Consider the following 23,470-nt stretch of genomic DNA (forward strand, 5'->3'; position numbering starts at 1 on the left):
ATTGTATGAGCGTTTAAACTTATTGTACAATTTTTAATAATATCAACTATTTCTCGTTGACTCCCATCAGCCATTTCCACAACAAATGTATGGTCCAAATTTTGAGATTCTTGATCCAAATATGGTTTAAACGTAGTTGATACTAAACTCCTATTTGCTCCGGTATCAAACAATACTCGAGCGTACACATTATTGACAGGATACGTACCTGTAACGACATTTAGGACATTTTGAGCTTCATTAGTGGTTAACACGAATGCACGTCCCTTAGGTCTATTTGCCTGTTGATTGTTGTCTTTCTTTAACTTTGGGCATTCAGGTTTTAAGTGGTTAGGATCACCACATTCAAAGCATCTCCTCTTTTCCTTACATTCCTGAAGGTTATGACCCGTTTTCTTACAATTGGGACATGCTTGGAAACGACAAATTCCTGAGTGGTGTCTTTTGCATATTTTGCATTATGGTATCTCTCTTGGTTTCTTAAAGTTGTTATTCTGGTTTTCTCCTTTCTTTTCCTCCCACTTTCTTTTGAATGTAGGGGATTCAGCTTGTCGGCGTATAATCTCAGCTGCTATGACTGCGCCAGCTTCTACTGTCTCTGAAAAACTCTTTGGGGATTTAGACTTGATAAATATTCTTATTTCAGAAGGTAACCCTGCCATAAACCTATTTATCATCTGACGCTCTGATCTAACTAGATGGGGAACCCGTCGAGACAATTCATTAAATCGGGTGACATATTCTCGATAGGTCTTACTTCCCATCTTTAATTGATAGAATTCCAATTCCATTTGTTCTGTCTCACTAGGTGGACAAAATTTGGCAAGAAATTCTCGAACAAAATCTTCCCAGCTCATCTGCTTGGCAATATTTTTCCCTTTCGTTCGTACCACAATATTCCACTAGTAAAGCGCTTCATGTTCAAACATAGATATAGCAAACCGAACTTTATTACTCTCATTGCAATCACAAATGTCCAAGACGGATTCTGTTTTACTCAACCAATCCTGGGCATCAACGGCTCCTTTCTTGCCGTCGAATAGAGAAGGCTTGCCGGACATGAAATTTTTGTAAGTGCATTCTTTATACTTACTTTCACCTTTCTCAATTTTTCTTTCCCTTTGTACTGGTGTGGATGCGGTTGAGCTTTCTTCTGATTTGTCTTTTGGTTTCTCAGTATCTTTCTTTAGTTGTGTTGTGTTCATTATTTTTGCTACCTCGAGGGCAATTTTGTGGATTGCTTCCTCGTTTAGAAATGATCCGGCATTACTCATGGCCTTGATATTTTGGGAGGGAGTTTGAGTTCTATTGGAATTTTCATTTCCCACATTCATGTTTTGATTACTTATGTGCTCTGACATTGTGTATATCTTTTCCTACAATATTCATACATAGGTTATTCCTCTAATTAATAGGAAACAAACTTTATTTATAATACAAAAGCATTACAACTATTTTACAATATTATGCAAGTATATTATAGAAACTTATTACTATTATATAAAACAACACATAATATAGATTGCTTTATTTCTTCTTGTTCCATCCCATAAGTTCTGAAATTGCTTTCCCTATAATAGACTTATTCCCGATTTGTTTTCCTTTTCCTTCTTAAGTTCTTCTAACCGATGCCTTTCTTCTTCCATACGGCGTTTTTCCTCCTCCATTCTACGTTTATCTGCTTCTAACCGTGCTATTCTATTCTCATAATCTCTTTGGTAACTTGCGGGAACACACACACTTTTTCATGCTTTTAATTTGGGTTTGGCTCTTCTACTAGTATTAGGCTCATCTGGGTGTAGGGGCGGCAATCCTATATGAGGAGAGGGGGTTCTGTATCGTACTACGGGACTTTCTTTAGAAGGCTCAGCTTCTTCAGATGTAGGGTATAATTTTAACCCTGCTCTCTCTACTTCATAAGGGTTAAAGGGGGAACGAGTGTCGCTAAAGGATGGGCTGGCAAAATAATCAAATAGACTAGTATCTGAAGAAAGGGAACAGATACTAAGGTTTGGAGATTCTGTAATGTGAGGTGATATAGGAAAGGGAAGTGGGTATGGTTCGGGTGGCGGTAAAATAGGACTATGTTGGTGTACAATATTCGGGTCATAAGTAAAACTAGGTGGTGCCTCAGGTGTTTCTTGTTCAGAACTATCAGAAGATGACAATTCGGGTGACTTAGGCTTTTTCTTACCAAACCTAAGTAAAAATGCCTTTCCTATTCCTTTTCCTTTTCCTTTTCCTGGCATTATTCCTGCAAGTAAAATATTTAAACGTAATTATATAAATTTTTGACTCTCACTAGGGTAGGTCCTAGTCTTGAGCTCTACTGGTTAAAGCTTAGGTATTCTTATTGTAATACCTAATTCGCTAAAACCTCAAGCTCTGATACCAACTATAACACCCCACCCGGATCCCGGGTGTCAATGCACAATTGATACAGCTTAACAGCGGAAGAAAACACAAAGTTTATTTTAAACTATAAAATCCTCTAGTACATCAAGTCACCATTTATAATAACATTAAAACCTAAGAACTTCTTGGTCTCCGATATTGCTCATCACCACGTAGCTCTAAGCTTCCTCATGGTTCACCTGTGATACGTATACTTAAAACAAGTCAGCTATTGCTGGTGAGCTCATGAGACAAGATTTATAAAACATATATTTATAATTATGCGTACACAATATGGGTTGTGATAATTGGGTTCAAGAGCAACACGTGCCTACCATGGATTACCACAACCACCGGGCCACGGACATCACTGTTCCCCCCAGCCATCATGTAAGTATGGAGTTCGTTACTAAGCACATGGTTACCCCATGCTGGCACCCCTGCCCTATTCAGCTTTTCTTAACATGTCCATTAAGTATACAAGGATCCTTTATACCCCCACCGATATACGCATATTGCAGCATTTTCATTATTACTAGTTTGACAATACAAGTATACTATCACAGTTAAAAAGTAGTCATGATAACTCACTGGTGTAATAGTTGTTAACACAACAGGTACTGTCCTTTGGTCCTGTTACAAGTCAAGGTAATCTAATGTCAAGCAATGATATCGTTAACTAGTCATAATCATGGTTGGCTCGGAACAAACCTACCTAGTTTAAGCATGGGTGATTAATCCATACCTAGACTAGGGTCGAGCCACTCACCACCTATCCTGGTCATAATCCTAAACTCTTTTCTTACTACTAATATTATATATATATATATATACATATATATAATATAACTTTAATACTAATATTATATTACATTATGTCTATAACTAGAGTTAAAGATAAAATATTTACCTGTGAGTTGAGAGAAGGTTGAAAGGTATTTGTACATCAATATGAATTAATCTAACTTGTTTTATACAAGCAATATGAGCCGACATTCCTAGTCGGTTTACGCTTTTATTTATTATATACAAGTATATGAATTATTGAGGAGGACTCTCAAAAGCACACCACGTGTGTTTGTTAATTGATTTTTTTTGTAATATGATATTAATATTATTATTATTATTTATTACTAATTTTATTTTTCGTATCTTTTTGCATCACTGCACACGAGTACTTTCAATTCTCTAGCTTTTTGTCATATATTATTATTATTATTTCATAATATTAAGAGACCTTATTTACCTAAAAATTATTTTTCATATTTGTTAGTCATTTTGAGTTATTTCATATCTAAATTTTTATGTGTAAAGCTGGGTGTTACATATTGAGATAGTGAGACTGACAGGAAATCTATCTTAGGCTTGTTCACTTAAAGAAAATCTTTTCTGTGATTAGATGCGAATCATGTCATACAATAGCAGGCTCCGTAAGATCTAGTTCACTTAACTTCAGATTATTTAATACTATAGTATAAAATGCATTCGTTTCTTCTGCATTGGCGCAATCTATGATACTATCAGAGTAAAAAGGGGTCTATACTTTAGCATTGTTGCAGAGATTGACAGGTAATCCGACCAACCGTTAAGTTTACACACCCCTCAGGGTCCTTTTAGGTCACAACCGGAGAATAATCAGGGATCCACTAGGTTGTCTAAGGGTGTCGTATTTTAAGATCCTGGTTCCATCATAGTTTCCATAGCCGAAATAACTTCAAAAGTTACCAGTAGATTTCTAAAACTAGGTAGTGCTTCTCCAATCTTTGAGTTCATCTAGATAATCGAGTTGAAGTCTGTTAGTGTCAGTGTCTTTTTAGTTTAATTAGTCATTTGTTTAATTAGTAAAATAATTAAGTTCTTAGTCAGAGTCTAGTTTAGGTGTCACTAGTGTCTTGTGGGTTCGATAACCCTGACTTAATTAGGCTTTACTACAGTCTATAGGTACACTTGTATGTCTAGTGGTCTAGCATTAAGAGAGTCTAGGTTTATAAATTTAAAACTAGAGCGTCTAGGTTAGGTTAAGTTTAAATAGACCATATTTAGCACATCAATGCACGAGAGTGAAGAAATAAAATTAGAAAATAAAAATGGATTTTAAATGAAGATACTAGAAGATGACATGATACAAGGTTGAAATACGAAGACGTAGGAAAAAACAGGAGGAAAACGGAGCTAAAAAGAAGATTTTACGAAGAAAACGAGTTTTGCTAAATTTGAGCTCCCCAACGCTGCGGGGAGTACTTAAGGGATTCCCCCGCGATGCACGAAGGACCTCCAAAATCACCAAAATCACGTCGGTCTACTATTATGTCGGTCACTTTTGGTGGCAGGTCAAGCACTGTCCCTCGCGTAGCGCGGGGGACCTGTTTGTTGGCAAAAGGTTGTAAAAACCCTATTTAAATGATTTTATAACCCTAATCTATTCAGTCAATCTTTAGCCATCCCTCTGGGACACTTGGGGTGATTTGGGAGCAAGACAGTGTTCGGGATCAAGAAGGTAAAGGCCGGTTAGCGAGTCTTGTGTTCGCTTATTCGATTTTTCTTGTGTTTTCATATATTCCAGAACTTGTATTTGCATGATTATGATCTTTTGATACTATTCTTGATGATTGTTAGCTAAATTCCCGAACTACCTAGGTTTTTGATGATTACTTCGTGATTGGGAATTTTTATCGGTTTATTGATCTTATTGATGACTTAATACTAAAGTAAAAAACTTGATTGCAATTGATATCATGCGTATGCATATTTTTTTCTAATTTACTATTGATTATTGTCCTGTATGCTTCTAATTGAATGTTTTTTCAGTTATAGTTTCGCATTTAGATCGCTTACTATATGTTTGTGATTATTTATGGTTATGCTAGGTGTAGTAATCCGTAAGGACATTGGTTGGTAATTTGTTAGAGATTTATATTCAACATATATAGATAGCTGACAGGTGATAGATGGTCAGGTTATCTTTGGGGCTGGGTGTTTAGGTTTAAACGATCTGACACAAGGCTTTCCTAGATTTCCCTAGTTTCACTTTAATTTCATGTTCGTCAATTGTTTTTAGGTTACCCCTTGCACTTAAGGTTGTATTGGAATAGTGAGAACGACGAGTGAACTGTCTTTTATGGTACTTTAGTATTGTTGGACAAATTGGTAGGTAATATGACGAACCAATATATTTACACTCCCCTTAGGTTTCCTTTTAGGTCACACCCAGAGAATGAGAAGGGATCCACTAGATCGCTCAAGGGTTTCGTATTATAAGATCCCGGTTTCATCATAGTTTCCATTTCCGAGAGAAATCTAAGTGCTACAAGTATGATTCTGAACGTAGGTAGTGTTTCTCATAGCTTTGAGTTCGTCTAGGTCATTGCGTTTAAGTCAGTCAATGTTGTTTTCTTTTAATTAGTTAAATTCCCAATCATTAAAATCATTAAGTTTTTAAATAGAGTCTAGTTTAGGTGTCACTAACATCCTTTGGGTTCGATATCTAGACTTTGTTAGGCTTTACTACATTTGATACGTGCACTTGGCTGTCTTATGGTCTAGCATTAGGAGAGTCTAGGTTTATAGATTTAAAATTAGAGCGTCTAGGTTTGATTAAATTTTTATAGACCGGTTTTACCACATCAGCGTGAAATCATTCTCGTGCTTCGAGCATAAACCGTTGAATCAAAATGTGTTTCTACCGCACCACATACAACACTCAAATGAGTTTGTCGTAAGTGTGTGTATATATATATATATATAGAGAGAGAGAGAGGTGGAAGAGGGTTGGGGGTACCTTATCAAAGATGAAAGGTTATAACTTCGTAATTAACTAAGGATTTAGTTAACAATTTCAGAAGAGGAACATACACAATGTTCACATTTATTATACCATAAAAACGAGAACTTTTATGATTTAAAAATTTAAATATAATCGGTGTTTTACAAACCAACGATAGTCGTGATTAATCGCTAGTCGGCTACTAACTAATTAATTTTTAGTTAACTGGCCAGGGAATATGTAGTTGGACCTAGTCGGCCCTAATCAAGCGCAGGTAGACCTTAATTATGGCCTTAATTCCTGGCGATTTTGGGAATATTAGGGCCAGAGTAAAAAAAACATTAGCATGTATATTATAGTAGTACCTCGTGGGTGGCAATATCATCCATAAGCCTGAAAATTAATGACGAAGCTTTTAACAATTGAAGGATTTGTGGCGACCCATCGGAAGGTTTCCTCATTGACCATATCGCTCCTGCCAACATAAGATCTCGCTATCATTATGGGTTGGCCGACAGTTATCGTTGCATTTGAAAGGTACTCTTCTAATGTTGGCATGTAACCCTCTTGTAACCATTTAGCTTCCAAAAAGATGCTACGCGTGTACTTTTTTGCATACATCCCAATTGAAGTGTATCACAATTCACACATCATTAACCAATTTTAATTTTTTACTATGTATTTTTGAATTTTTTATTTAAAGATATATTTGAATTTTTTTATTCTTGAGTTTTTTCTTTAAAAGAAAAGAAAGAGAATGAAAGGAAATTTAAGTCATTTTTCCTCCAAAACTTTCCAACCAAATATGGTCTGATTTTGAAGAAAAGTTTATAGCCATGTATAATTTTACTAATTTACCATATCTTTTCCTTCCTATGTAACTCAATAATGAGGGCATGCTTGTAAAGTTACAATTTTTTTCCTATATTTTCCTTACTATCTAACTCAAGAAGGTAATTAAAACTTTCTTTTCTTTTCTTTTATTTTAACTCGAGAATGTCTTTTAAATATATAATTTCTTTTCTTTTCTTTCACTATCCAATCTTATCATTTTTATTCCTTGCATTTTAAATCCGAGAATAGAGTGTTAGGAAAGACAACTATATGAAAATGCTGTAACCATCTCCATAACATGGTGGATTTGATATGATTTTCCCTCTTTTTCCAATGACTCCTCCATTTCTTGATGATGAGTTAGAAGTTGTTGATATATTAGTTTCATGTATTCTGGAAGCATATCCATGCAGTTTATTGACCATCTGGAAATATATATATACAATTAGCATTAAATTAATATTGATGTATTATAAAAATTAATCGGTAAATTGAACTTTAATAATTCAAACTATGACTCATTGCTTAATAATAATTTGTAGGGTCAAGCTATTCTATAAAAGGGGACACAAATGAGAAAGATTAAAATGATTTATAGTCACACAAAAAACCTCTAAAAAAATTAAAAAAATCATAACTCAAAATTTAATAAAAAAACAAAAAAGTAGAAACACAAAAATGTTTCCACCGTCTTTCTCGTTTAAAAGGATAAAAAAAGACACAATGTTGAGGGAAACAGATCATTATGTCTTTTTGTTTATCATTTTGTTTTGTGTTTATTTTCGTCAATGATTGTGTCTTTTTTTATTGATATTGTGTTATATTACTCAACATTGTGTTATATTTTGTTCGTCATTGTGTTATATTTTGCGAATTATTGTGCCTTTTTTAGTTATAATAGTGTCTTTTGTTCATTTTTGTCATTGTCTCTTTGATCTCGCCATTGTGTCTTTTCGTCGTCTTTTTTTGGGAACGATAATGACGGAGGAAACATTTGAGTTTTCAAATTTTTTTTGCGTGTTTTATATATATATATATTTGGAGTTATGGTTTTTTTTTTTATTATTTGATTTAAATTTTTGCTAAAAGGGTATTTTGTATAGCTACAAATCCTTTTCGTTCTTCTCATTTTTTTTCTTCCTTCGTATTTTAACATTTTCCTAATTTATTTTGTCAACATAAAGTATAAACATTTGTGGCCAAGGCCAACCCCACTCCAACAAAAAAAAAAAGTAACGTTTTAGTCCTAATAAACATTTAACAAATTTTATCCCAACTAGAAGATTGTAAATTGCTTCTAAGGGCTATAAATGAAAGTTAGGGACATGCAAAGCTAATTTTCTGTTTAAGTGATTGTGCTAGAAAACCAAAGAAAAAGTTTGAAATGTCACTACTCGAAATATGAATAATTGTTGGTGACTAACTCCTAGTCGTTTGGATTATTAAATTATATTCACAAAACTCTCATTAACTAATTAATGGTATATAACTATTTGTCTTGTTAAGAGTAAAGTGTCATTTTCGTTCTTATAGTTTGACAAATAATGTGAATTTAGTTTAAAAAGTTTATTTTTACATTTGGACCATCCATGTTTTTCAATTCTTGGCAATTACATCCAAATCACTAACCCCATTAAATTTAATCGTTAAATCAGGAATAGACATGTATTTTCACTATTTCTTTATTATATGAGTAAAGTGTCAAAGTAGTCCCTTGAGGTTTGGTCACATTTGCGAATTCGTCCAAAATATTTTTTTCGCAATTAGACCCTGGGAAAAAATCGTTGCCAATTTCATTCAAATTTTTATCTCGGTCTAAATTCAACGTTAACTCAGAGGCGTTATTGTCCTTTTACATGTGTGTTTACATTATTATTATTATTATTATTATTATTATTATTATTATTATTATTATTATTATTATTATTATTATGTGTTTGTTTGATAACATATATAATATCTCATGATTCCTATGTTTGAATCCAATATAGTATCCGTTTGTTTATTTTTCTTTATTTTTAGGCATATAAACGGTTTAGCTCAGTGTAATAATAATAATAATAATAATAATAATAATAATAATAATAATAATAAACAACATGTAAAAGGATAGTAACGTCCCTGAGTTAACGTTGAATTTAGACCGAGTTTACAATTTTGACGAAATTGGCAACCGTTGGGAAACATCGAGGGTCTAATTGCGAAAAAAAATATTTTTAGACAAAATTCACAAATGTGCAACTTTAGGAAAGATGTGGACACTGTATTCATCTAATAAAGAAAGAGTGAAAATACATGTCTACTCCTTACTTAACGATTTAATTTAACGGGTTTAGTGATTTGGATGTAATTGGCAAAAATTGAGAAACATTGATGATGCGTATGCAAAAAGTAGACGTTTTGAATTGAATTCACATTATTTGTCAAACCACAAGTACTAAAATGACACTCTACTCTTAATAAAAACAAACAACTATATATCGCTAATTAATTAAGAGAGAAAAAACATGTCCAATGTCTACCTTTGAACAGCTTCAGTAAAGATCTCAAGTTCTTAATAGATACCATAATTATCAAACGTGTCATCTAAAACGACCAACCGTGTGCAACTTTTCGTTAAGAACATCCTTGTACGAGAATGCTCAGGCTCAAAATAGATTCCCAGCATCCAGAAATAGCTTTCTACCAATCTGTCTCGAACATAAGGTAGCTTATTTTGCAAGTCCAAATCCTTCCACCATCTAAAATGTACATAAACGTAAATCAGCAAACCGTAAAATAACTTGATTAACCGAAGTGAAACACTGAGATTCAAGCTACCATGGCCAAATAGCTAGGTGAGGCCCATATAAAGAGCTACGGGTGTCATCATAGAAATTTCTTGCTTTTTTTATCTAGTTATAGTAAAAACATATATTTACTTGAAAAATGTTTGTACGTACGTACTTATAGAGAGATGGTAGCAAAGCTACCCACGGATCTCTTATCAGACCCGCGGATCGTCAAAAGACATCCGCCACCCACGGATCCATTACCCAACCCGCGGATCGCCAAAAGGCATCCGCGCGAAGAACACGTGGACTGGTAAAGCCATCCACAATCCAAGACACGCTTTGTGGATCTCCATTATAACCCGTGGACGAGCATCCGTGGAAGGAATCCACAAAACAACTCAAGGGACTCATCACACGTATGATCCCCACATGATATAGAAGAGCGGTTGTAACAAACTACTTCTAGAAAATTCCCTCAAACCTCCTGATAGCGACATCGGCCAGTGGAAAGAGGACACCTGGACACGTAATAGCCATCCCACGATGTGCACAGATAATGGCTATACCATAAACGGGTCCAGGCAGTCACATCGAATGAAGGCTCGACACGTGTCCATCCTGGCAGAGAGAGAATAACTTGACAGTGGCAACTCCACCAATCACCTTCCCTCCAACTTCGGCTATAAATACGAAGATCATTTCTTCAAGGTATTCGTTCACACTCTCAAGCCTTACGCTATATACCGGTACTCGTATTATTTTCGATTAAGATATAGTAATGATTCTCACGCTGGAGGGTGGTTATGGGAAGACACCCCACTCTGTCCTTCCCGTAACGGGACTCAACGGTGTTCTGTTTTGCAGGCATCAACTTGGATCTGTTCTCATAACACTTCAGAATACTCACATCTGGGAAATACCCGGTCGGACTATCCAGTTCGATCTAGTGTTTCTTCATTGGCGCCATCCGGTTTTAGCTAGATACACGGTTTTTTACGGTTTTTTTTGATTCACTATGATCTGAAGATGAGTCAGAACCAATAGCCTTCTGCTGCTCCGGCAAGATCCCATCATACTGAAATTCTAGAAGAATCAGTCCATGAAGAACAGGTGTCGGAGGAACCTCGCCGGAGCACCATAACTCCGGTCTTCGAAAATAGGACCGGAGAAGTTCCAAGGTTTGAAGACTTTGCACCCCGCAGGAACACCAAAACCCCGGTCTGGGAAGACCGGGCCGGAGAGTTCCCAAGGCACAAAGTCACCGAGATCCATCAGACCACTCAAACTCCGGCTCTGGAAGACGGAGCCGGAGAATTTCCCAGATACGATGGGGACGAAATGAGAACTTGTCAGGCAAGGTCTGGTAAAAACATTCTCACCCCAGAAGAGTGGTACCAACAAGAGAAACATCAGCTAAAAGAGGAGTATGAGCAAAGAGTAAGGCGAGATCAGGTTCAAGCCAGAACGCTGACGTACGACTCACCATCTCTGTCTCCGCCACCAGCACCCCGGCGCACCCAAGACCTAGAGTTGGAAGACAACTCTAGATCAGCTGGCCGTTCGCTTGCAAAAAGTCGCGAAAGAAGTCACCACACTCAGCGTACTCTATCTCACAGAACCATACGAGATACTCGGCAAAAAGAAACGTTTCAAGAAGACGATTACGCGAGTGACGACAGCTGGGACTATGGCAAGGGAACCTCCAGTAGCCCCAAGCCGTTAAAACATGCTGAATACTTCAGCGATGCAGAAGAAGACTTCACCAAACCATACCTCCCCGTGGCATTTGCGGAAAAGTCGAAGTTCATTCCGCGGATAGCCACCGCCCCTTTCCCAACAAATATCAAAATCCCGAGTAATTTGGGAAAATACAATGGGATGACTGATTCGAGCGATCATTTGCTGAACTTCACAACAGTTGGGGGAGTGAACGGATGGATGCTGCCCTATTGGTGTCATATGTTCGCATTGACACTAACAGGAGCAACCAGAGAATGGTTTGAGAAACTACCAGACGGTCAAATTAGAAGCTGGGATGACTTGGTAGCAAAATTTTCGCAGCATTTCAGTCAGCAGCGTAAACATACCAGGGATTCGTCGGAGATCCTGAATCATTGGAAAACTTCATCACTAGGTTCAACAAGGAGAGCTTGAATATTGGTAGAATCAGTGAAGACATGTTACGAGGAGCGTTCCGAGTAAACGCAAAGAGCCCTGAGTTGGTCAGATGTTTGACAGGCTGGGATGGCATGCCCCAGACTTGGGATGTGATTATGTCCGCGGTCAAAGTTTTCGCAGCTACAGAAAAATTGTTAGAGCGAGAGGCACCCAAACAACACATGAAATATGAACAGCGGAACACTCAGCTAAAGAAGGAAGAGGGGGTTCAATCTGGTCAAGGATACAACCCCCAGAAAGCTCTTCCAAGTAGTTTGATGCCAGATCACTGATCGGGCATAAACAAAAAGTTAGAACAGCGGGCAACTCCGACTGGCAGCATTGGACACCCTTGAAGAAAACTCCGTCCGAAATCTTAACAACGGAGAACATTGAGTTTAGAAAGCCTCAACCGCTGATCAAGCGAGTGAATCCGAACAAGCACTGCATGTTCCATGAAGATATTGGACATGACACAAATGAGTGCATAAGCCTAAAGAATGAGATCTTGTCCGCCATAAAGTCCGGGAAACTTGACCATCTGCTTAAAAACTTACGACAAGGGTCCCTCGCGAAAATAGATCAAAGATTTAAATGTACACATGATCCAAGGGGGCCCCCCTCGAAAGTTTAAGCGGATGGAGGCGGACGAAGATGAATGGAAAAGTGAACCCATAGTTTTTCCAAGAGTGAAAGGAAGTCCATGCATGAAGCAACCTCTAATCATCACAGCTCTGTTCGGTCACTATCGGTCTCAATATGTCTTCTTCGATACTGGAAGTACATCTGACATAATGTACGAACAATGTTTCGAACAGCTAGACGACGAAGATAAGGCAAAATTGAAACCTGTGCACACCCCGGTTTCCAGTTTTGGATACGAAGTTATGCACCCCAAGGGGGTCATAACATTCCCAGTTACGCTAAGCGACGGAATCCATAAGAGGACGGAAGATGTCGAGTTTCTCGTCCTACCTGCGAGATCGAAACATGAGATAATCCTAGGGCGGGAAACAATTGGTGACTTCAATGCCAATCCTTCCACAGCACACGGTGCAGTGGGGGTTCCCACGCGAACAGGGATAGCAATTATCCGAGTCAACAAACATTTCTATGTAACAGAAGGATCAAAGCCCGCGAAGATACCCAAAAAGACACTGCGGACAGAGCCTGAGAAATGTGTCGTCAATCCGGATTATCCAGAACAAACTGTCACAATCGGGGCAACTATCTTAGAAACAGTGCGCGTCTGCCTGAAACAGTTACTAATCAAGAACGCGGATATCTTTGCCTGGAAACCCTCAGACATGACAGGCGTCCAGCGGGAAATTTCAGAACATCGGCTGTGAGTGAATCCAGCGTATACACCGATCGTTCAGAAAAGGAGAAAGATGGGGCCTGAACAGACAAAAGCCATGAATGAACAAGTGCAGGATTTGTTGTACGAAGACATCATCCGCGAAATTCAATATCAAACTTGGGTTGCAAACCCGGTGATGGTGCCTAAGAGCAACGGTTCATGGCGAATGTGTATCGATTTCAAAGATTTGAATAGAGCATGCTCCAAAGACTGTTACCAAATCCCAGAAATCGACCTCAAGGTAGATGCGGTGGCACCTTTCAAGTACAAGTGCTTCTTAGACGCTTACAAAGGGTACCACTAGATACGAATGGCAGCCCGCGACGAAGACAAGACCGCTTTCCGTACGGACCAAGGCACATTCTGTTACAAAATGATGCCGTTTGGTCTAAAGAACGCGGGTGCCACGTATCAGCGTCTAATGGATAATACCTTTCGAAATCAGATTGGGAAGAATTTGGAAGTATATGGATGACCTGGTCATCAAGAGCGTGGAAGAAGATCAGATGCTTCGGGATATTGAAGACATTTTCTCCACCTTGAGATAAATAAACATGAAACTTAACCCTTCGAAATGCTCCTTTGGCATGGAGGAGGGTAAATTTCTTGGAGTAATCGTAACCGGGGAAGGATTCAAAGAGAACCCAGAAAAGGTGCAAGCTATCGCCCGGATGCCTTCCCCATCCTCGTTAAAAGAAGTCCAGACGTTGAATGAAAGATTAGTTGCATTAAACATGTTCTTGGCAAACCATGCTGCTAAGTCTTATCCGTTCATCTCAACATTGCGAAATTACCTGAAGAAGGCACATTTCAAATGGACCAGAGGCAGAAACGGCGTTTTCGGAAGTAAAAAAGTGCCTAATGATGCTTCCAATATTGACTGCACCTCGAAACGGAGAGCCTCTCACATTATACTTATCTGCTTCGGATATCGCAATCGGGGTAGTCCTCCTGATGGATCGAAAGACCGTCCAAACGCCAACAGATGCCGAAACTCGGTACTCGATGTTCGAAAAGCTAGTTTTGGCACTAGTGTATGCAGCGCGGAGGCTAAAAAGATACTTCCAGCGTCACCCGATACATGTTTTAACTGATTATAAGTTGAAGAACGTGCTGACCAAGCCCGAGTTATCCGGTAGGCTAGCTAAGTGGACGATCGAACTGGGAGAATACTCAATCGAGTACAAACCCAGACCCGCAATCAAAGGTCAGGTTTTGTCAGACTTTGTCACGGAAGTACCAACAAGTAAAGTCCAAGAATGTTTGGTTGAACAACAACCCCTGATCCCTTCCGACGAAAGTCAGTGTTGGACTCTGTTTACGGATGGAGCATCAAGCAGGGAAGGATCGGGTGCGGGATTGAAGCTGATCAACCCAGACGGCTAAGAATTCACCTATGCCATCCAACTAAACTTCAAAAGCATGAATAATGAAGCTGAATACGAGGCAATCTTGGCTGGGTTGTGGATCGCGAGAAACTCATTGCAGGACAAGTGTCGGGAACCTATGAGGCAAAAAACGATGTTATGGCCTCATAACTATCCCAAGCTAAAGACCTCATGCAACAATTTGCTTCGTGAAATGTGGTCCACATTAAACGAAGTGAAAATTGACCTGCGGATGCCTTAAGAAAGTTGGCATCCACTAGTTTTGAACACATGGGCAGGGATGTTAGAATCGAGGTTCTGGATGCTCCATCCGTCCCACAATGCCAAGTTATGGCCATCCAGACTGGTGCAACATCCTGGATGGAACCCATCAGGACCTACTTGTCCTCTTGCATTCTCCCGGAAGATAAAGCGGAGGCACGAAAGATCCGCCATAAGGCGCTGTGGTATCAAATACATGACGGGGTTCTGTTCAGAAAATCATTCCTTGGCCCATTACTCAGATGCGTAGACATGGAAGAATCCAACTACATAATACGAGGAATCCATGAAGGCATTTGTGGCTTACACGCGGGCCCAAAGATGGTCGTAGCAAACATAATGAAAGCTAGGTATTACTGGCCAGGAATGCACATGAATGCAGTCAAGGAAATCCAGAAGTGCTACGCCTGTCAAAGGCATGCGCCTCAAACCTTGAGACCACAGAATCATCTGGTGCCAGTAACCTAGGCGTGGCCTTTCCAGAAGTGGGCCATCGATATCATGGGACCATTCCCAGAGGCGCCAGGGCGAGTCAAATTCTTGCTCGTAGCAATTGATTACTTCACCAAGTGGGTAGAAGCTAAACCACTTGCTCACATCACGGCGGCAAACGTCAAAAAAATCCTTTGGGAATATATAATCTGTCGCTTTGGTCTTCCCCAGACGATAGTAAGTGATAACGGTACCCAGTTTGCTGACAGAACCCTGCAAGAGTGGTTGTCGGAACTCCACATCAAGCAAGTGTTCACATCGGTAGCCCATCCGCAAGCCAATGGGCAGGTGGAGCGAGCAAACAGAAGTATCAAGGAAGGCATAAAAGCACGGTTGGGAACCAAACGAACGGGCTGGGTTGACGAATTGCCTCATGTTCTATGGGCATATCAAACCAGCAAGAAAACAAGTAACTCAAAAAACCCTGTTTAGTTTGACCTATGGGACGGAAGCAATGATTCCGGTAGAAGTCAGTGTCCCATGCGCACGAATGCTTTTGGTTGCCGATAATGAAAAAGATCTCCGGTTAAACCTGGATCTCTTAGAAGAAAGAAGAGAGTTGGCCGATATACACGAAAACAAATACAAACGCCAACTCCAAAAATACTATGACGCACAAGTCAAGTTATGCGAATACAACCAAGGGGATTACGTGTTCCGAAGCAACGAAGCATCAAACATGGAATCACCAGGGAAGTTAGCACCAACCTGGGAAGGCCCCTATCAAATCGACGAAGTACTGGGAAAGGGTGCATACAAACTGAAAAGAATGGATGGCACCCCTATTCCCAGGACTTGGAACGTTGCATAACTACGGAGGTGTTATATCTAAGTCATGTAATTTTCTTCTAGGCCTGCGTGCCTCTCTGCTGGCCTGCGTGCCTATTATTTCGGTCTGCGTACCAAATTTCGTTATTCAAAATGATATTAATACGAATATAGTTGTGCGATTTCCCAATTTAAAATTTCATAGAATATTAGTTCCTGTACGGATAGGCCTGCGTGCCAATACTTATCCTAATCCTATATATTGGATACATAACAGATTCAGCTCACGCACATTTATATTGTATTCATACAAGACAAAATGTAAAATCCATGCCATATATACATTCAAAAAAGGGATTACAGGAATAGAAGAAAAAAAAATATACAACAAAATTGTTCTTCACGAAGATAGTCGCGGAACTGGCGAACGCCATCCGCCGCCTCAGCAAAGCTTTGGATAGCATCGTGGATGGGAAAATATAGTTGGTTAAAAGCATCCATTTGCGCATCATACTTCCCATCCACATCCACTCCTTGAAGGTTAAACTCCTCCAAGGGACGCCCCTCCCGAGCAAAGGTTATCCCTTCCTGGAAGCCTGCCTTACGCCCCGAATCACTTGATGCACATAGAAGGTCGGCAAGGCAGTTTCCTAACTCATCTCCTTTGTGGATACGGGAGATAACCTACGGAAGTGATTCAAGAATCAGTAAAACAAATTTACAAGTTATGATAAAGACATGGGAACCCATACCTTGGGAAAACCTTCCCGCATCAACCAAGCACAGTTAGAAGAAGCTCCCTCAGCACGTAACTTTAGAGCGCCCTGCTCACCAATGTACTTGGTATTTTCCTTGATCAGGTCTTCAATCAGTTGATCCCTTTCAGCAGCGGCAACATGAAGGGTACTGATAGTCTCTTCCTGAGCTAAAAGACGAGCTTCAACATCATGCTTGGCTTCCTCTGCCTTAGCAAGCTCAGCTTCACGGGCACGGGTCAGAGCATGTGCGGCCTCGAGTGCAGCATTCTGCCGCCGACATGCCTTTTCCCAATCCTTAGCAGCAGCAGCTCGCCGCTCCCTCTCTTGCTCAAGAGCCCGTTCAGAATCTCTCAACTTCCACCTTTCGGTGTTAGCCGCGAGACGATATTTTTCCCTTTCTGCCCGGAGTTCTTCCAACAGGTTCTCCTGAGAACCCCAGTTCCGCCCCATGTAGTTCCAGTCCTGGTATATCTCTTGGGATATGGAACCCAGGTTGGCCAGATGGTATATATACGAATTGCCAACAGATACCCGGGACCGGTTCTGCTGATACTCACGCTCCGTAGGGGGCATGCCCTCATGAAGGGAATCAAAACACACCTCCCTGTTAGAAAATTGCGAGGAAGGAGCCAGATTCCATTCAGGGACGTGCCGAACAATCCCACCCTGCAAAATGTGGCCCCCCTCCCCCCTCTCGGATTCATGAGGAGGCGGAGGAGGTACCACCACCCGCTCGGAAGGCTCCTCAGCTTCATGAGCAGGAGGCAAAGGCGGTGACTCCAACCTTCGGGCAACAGAGGAAGTTGAACCCTCCTTGGACTGCCCCTTACCAGTAGAGGACAGCCGGTTGGGGTCACTCTTAGTGGGAGGAGAGTCTAAGAAGATAACAGGGCTCCACAAAAAACAAACCGCCAAGTAAGCAGCTAAACAGTAAATACAAATTCATAGAAAAGTACATGCGATACCTTTAGTGCGAACTGCAACACGATCGCAGAGACGAATCCTCTTCGCTTTCGGAGGAGGAGCAGGAAGGTCCATTTCTTGCTTTCCACCAGCCATGGCCAGCGGAATGTTGCTAGAGGATGATTCCTTCCCCTTGCGACCAAAGGCTGTATCACAAATACATTCGTTAATCGATGAGAGGATGCAGAAGATTATCCTTGGTCTTACCAATGACAAGTTACCTGTCACAAACAAGCCCTCAGAAACTACAGGCTCCTGGCGGGTTTGTTGAGGAAACAAAAAACTATTCTTGGTCTTGTCAAGGATAGAGAGCTCCTTCTTATCGCGGGCAGCCACGTGCATAACCCCAGGCACACCCACGAGAAGAACAGACAGCAGAAGACCCTCAGCTGCACAATAAACCAAGGTTAGAAACCGGGATAAGCCTACAAGATATTACGAACTTACTTACATCCATCTAGCTTTCGGAAGTACGGCACCTCGCCCAGATAAGGCCACAGGCGGCTCATCCCAGCCCTCACAAGGGCGGACTCAGGGATGGGGCGCATGGGAGTAGGGGTGTGGGTCAACTGTTGGTACTACCCATGCCTTTCCGGACAATCAACGAATGGAAGGGCAATCAATGGCTGGTCCGCCGAATGCCAATACATGGATGACGGGACCACGTCCTCCTGAATCCAAAAGAATTTCCTGGCCCAGTGAAGGTCCACGAGAGGTGTATCCATAGCAATAACCTTCCGATCAGTCCGAAGGCAAACATACCGGCCACCCCTACCATGCAAACGGTAGAACACACCGAACTTGTCAATGGTAGGCACAATGCCATGCGCCCAGCAACAAAATTCAAAGTGGCGTATACACATCACCGCCGATGCATGAAGTTGGGAAATATGAATCTTATTCCCAGTGATCAGCTTACCCAGAAACCGGGTAACCAGAAATCAGAGATTCCCAGAGCTTAAGAACTCGGCAAACACAGCCATCTTCCCCACCGGAGGTCGGCTCACCGTCGAACCAGGTGCTGGAAATTCCGGCTCCCATTCTGGAGCTATACCATAAGCATTGACGACATCTTGAAACCCTTTGACGTCCCAATCAATGGTGACAGAGCCAATGGTTTGATAATCAGGTTTCGTCGACGCCATATAATCGGCCAAATATTGATTACAACGAGCTATGGTTGCTAAGAAATCAAACAACATAAATTTTGTAAAGGAGAAGAGAATTACTTTAGGAATTTCGGCAAAGATTAATTTGGCTCTTCAACACAAAATAAGACGAAAGAGGATCAACGGATATATATAGTGGCAGCATTTAATGCGTGAAATACTGCAACACAATTGTCTACCAATCAGTTTGTGACACGTCAGGCGGGAAAACTAAAAGTCGAAAATTTAAAATCCCAAGATACGGCGCGAGCCAGCTGTCAGAACTTTTTCTGCGCAGTGCAAACCTGTTACATCTGTCAAATCTCAGATATAATTGGCGAATTACTATTTCTACAGTAACTACACAAACTGAATGCTTTGGCTGAAACGTCAGATATTATTTGAATGCAAGTTACAAAAAAGAACCAGAAAAAGACAAGTCATAACTGTAGGCGGACGGGTCATCGACAAAGAAGTCGTCAGCGATCCGATTAACCCTCCCGATAAAAACAAAGAGTAAAGATGGAAAGTTCAACACAAGTGAAAAATATAGTTCATTTCATTTCATACGTACACAAAGATTACAAATCAAGAAAGGAAATACATTGATAAATCTACACTATCATTCTATTCGTCGTGGAGGGCCTCCTTGTCCTCAGCCTCCGCAAGCAGTTTATTAACATGAAGGCGCAGTTCACCAACAGCAGTGGGCTCGCGACAGTTCTCCTCTAAGTACCTCAGGATGTCAAAGGAAGGATTATCAAAGGAATCCATTCGCGCGTCATATTCCTTTTGAAAATCCTGGCCTTGAAGCTCAAACTCTATAGGCGGACGTCCCTCGCAAGGCATGGTTTACCCTTCTTGGAAACCAGCTTGGCGACCCACCCGCGACGAGCTGACCAACAAATCAGCTAAGCAATCCCCAAGCTTAGGTCCTTCCTTGATGAGCCTGCCAATCTGGACCAAGAAAGAGTCAGCATGATATTCTCATAGGACAAACAGATAATCGAAGTATTTACCTTGGGGATGCCAAATTTCATAAGCCAGTGTCGTTCATCCGAGGCATCAGTGAAGGCCTTCTCCAGACTCGCTTTCACTTCAGTAATAGAGGCAAGGCGGTCGTCCTTCTCCTGGACCTTGGATGCAAGCCTCCAGACCTCCTCATCCCGGGCGGCGATAAACTCGACTTGAGCGGCTACCCGCTCCTTCAAACGCTTATTCTCCTCCTAAACAGTCAGGAGGGCAGCTTCTTTCTCCCTAGCCTCCGCCTGGCAGCATCCCTCGCCGCTTCAACTTCGACCATGCGTTGAACGGCGCACTCAAGGTCGGTTTGCCCAACCACCCAACCCTTGAATACCTCATGACTAGTTGATAACACATTAGCCAGATGATAGCTAAGTGCTTGCGCCAAACTAGACTGAGTTTGGGAGTGTATCCTGTTACACTCAGAAGAAGGGGGAGGCAATGTTCAAATAATTCTTGACACACACGCGGATCGGTAAAGAGCGCGTCTGGGCCAAGATTCCCTGAAGAACGAAAAACAGAATCCCCCTGATCCTGAGATAGAGGATTGGAGAATTCCCCCTTTTCACCCGTGGAAACTGGAGGAGTCTTAATTTTATCCTTGGGAGACACAACCTCAATTTCCACCACTACCTCAGGTGGCGGCATATCGGCATCCTTGGGAGGAACATCCTCGCCAGCTCTCGCCTGCGAAACCTCTGGAGGCGGGGAAGGTGGATGCAGCGCAGCGACAACTGTTGATCCAGAGACAAAAGTTAGAAGTGTACATGAGTCAATGAATATTATGCATCCAGTTACCTGCAGGTTGCCGCACAGAAGTCTTACGTTTGACCCGATCCTGGAGCCGGGTCAACCTGATCTTCTTAAGGGGGGACCCTCCCCCTAGCCTTGGTAACCTCCCCACTGGTAAGATCACCGGCACCTTTGGCTGCCTCACCACCAGCGGGTCCCTCGGCACCTCCGGTTGCCCCTTCACCTGTGGGGTCAGAAGTCTGGGCCACCTCCCCACCAGCGGGATCCTCGGTGCCCACAGTAGTCTCACCACCAACGGGTTCATCGGCGTCGGAATCCTTATTCAGGCCGGATACACCGGCAATATTCGCCCTCTTCCTGCGGCGGATAATATCTGCAATAGCACGCAACACGCCAGCATGAAAACTCTCCGAAGTACCCGGCGGGGAACCCTCACTAGTTGAATCCTCACTAGAGGATTCATCACTAGAATAAAGGACTATCGTCCCGCCCGGATGCATAACGGTAAGAGGTTTAGGGTTAAGAATGTGCACACCTTGAGCCACCGCGGACTCGGTGACTATCGGTTCTGTGCGGCCACAGGTGGGAAAAGAAAATTACCCTTAAAGTGATCAAGAACAAGCTCTTGATACATCTCCAAGGGTATCCTGAACATTTCTCCCACGACGGTGGGAACAAGAACTTCAAGCAACGAACACTCCCCTGTAAGAAAAGAAAAAAGAGAGCAAACATACATAAGGAAAGCATAAAAAACACCAACAGACACAGTAGAGGAAAAGCTTACGTCCGTCGTCTCGAGAGAAGTATGGCTGCTCTACAAGATATGGCCGTAGGCGGCTCATCCCAACCTGGACCAACGCGGACTCAGGGATCAGACCCATCGGGGTAGGAGTCCGTGTTAACTTCTGGAACCACTCCTGACCCTCTGTGTCGGCAGCAGGAAGGGAGAATTTGGTAGTCAGCGAGTGGCGGGTCATGGCTAGCGAAATAACGTCCGCGTTGACCCACAAAAACTTGTTCTTCCACTCGTGAGCACTCCTTGGAGGCTCAGTCCCGATAGCCTTCCCCTGGACGGCGAAACTAAACCAGCTGCCACAGGTTTGAATCTTGTAAATCGCAAGAAAGCGATCCACTGTAGGCTCCATCTCAAGGGCCTTGCAGCAAAACTCAAAATGGCGAAGCCTTATAATCCCAAACGGGTGCAACTGGGAAATATGGATCCCAGAGGCAACCAAGAAATCACCAAAAAACTTGGTGATTGGCAACCGGAAATTGCCTGTGGTGAAAGACTCACCGTATAAAGCAATTTTTCCGGCCGGTGGCTAATCAGCCGTAGAACCAGGAGAAAGGAGCTCCGGTCCCCACTCCTGCGCCAACCCATAGAGGTTGACGATATCCTGGAAATCGGAAAGTTTCCAATTGATGCAAATATTCTCTACCAGCCCCTTCGAAGAATCCCTCTTACTTTCTTTAACACGACCTCCCTTCTTACCACCAGCCAATGGTTGATCGGAGTAAAAATAAACTCAGAAGAAAATGAAGAGAGAAGGAATATGAAGAGAAAATTTTTGCAAGTAAATCAGAAAGTGGAACGTCCTTCCCTATATATACACATCGCAATTAATGCGAAGATAAAGGGATCCAGCTCACACACTGAAACCGTCCACTCAGAAGATGACACGTTAGGCAGGAACTGACAGAACAAAATAATTTTGAATCAGCAGCCTAAAATCTCGTGCACCAACCTCGAGCACCACTCCTGACACGATTCAGACAGGAGACGTCACATCTCAGACAACTAAACAGTACCCCTATCCAAACAGCAGGAATCCCAAGGGCCAGTAGTTGCAACCCGCGACAAAAGATAAAAGTCCATAATTCCACCCGCGACATCGACTCACGGAAGCAACAATGGACTGGGGGGACTTATAGAGGGAGGGTGGCAAAGCTACCCACGGATCCCTTATCCGACCCGCAGATCGTCAAAAGACATCCGCCACTCACAGATCCATTACCCAACCCGCGGATCGCCAAAAGGCATCCGCGCGAGGAACACGTGGACTGGTAAAGCCATCCACAATCCAAGACACGCTTTGTGGATTTCCATTATAACCCGCGGACGAGCATCCGTGGAAGGAATCCACAAAACAACTCAAGGGACTCATCACACGTATGATCCCCACGTGATATGGAAGAGCGGTTGTAACAAAGTACTTCTAGATGATTCCCTCAAAACCTCCTGATAGTGACATCGGCCAGTGGAAAGAGGACACCTGGACACGTAATGGCCATCCCACGACGTGCACAGATAATGGCTATACCATAAACGGGTCCAAGATGTCACATCTAATGAAGGCTCGACACGTGTCCATCCAGGCAGAGAGGGAATAACTTGACAGTGACAACTCCACCAATCACCTTCCCTCCACCTTCTGCTATAAATATGAAGATCATCTCTTCAAGGTATTCATTCACACTCTCAAGCCTTAAGCAATATACTGGTACTCGTATTATTTTCGATTAAGATACGGTACTGATTCTCACGCCGGAGGGTGGTTACGGGAAGACCCCCACTCTATCCTTTCCGTAACGAGACTCAACGGTGTTCTGTTTTGCAGGCATCAGCTTGTATCT

The 23,470-nt window shown here is 41.8% G+C and overlaps 1 pseudogene; it reads right to left on the reverse strand.

Moving 5' to 3' along the window:
* The window catches only part of LOC143543312 ((E)-beta-farnesene synthase-like), a 50,121-nt pseudogene that overhangs the window by 12,162 nt on the left and 14,489 nt on the right, over nucleotides 1-23,470 (reverse strand).

The sequence above is a fragment of the Bidens hawaiensis genome, unplaced genomic scaffold (assembly GCF_021521415.1).
Source record: "Bidens hawaiensis isolate Kalapana, Puna unplaced genomic scaffold, B.hawaiensis_p1.1 tig00000864_1, whole genome shotgun sequence".
NCBI classification, from domain to species: domain Eukaryota; kingdom Viridiplantae; phylum Streptophyta; class Magnoliopsida; order Asterales; family Asteraceae; genus Bidens; species Bidens hawaiensis.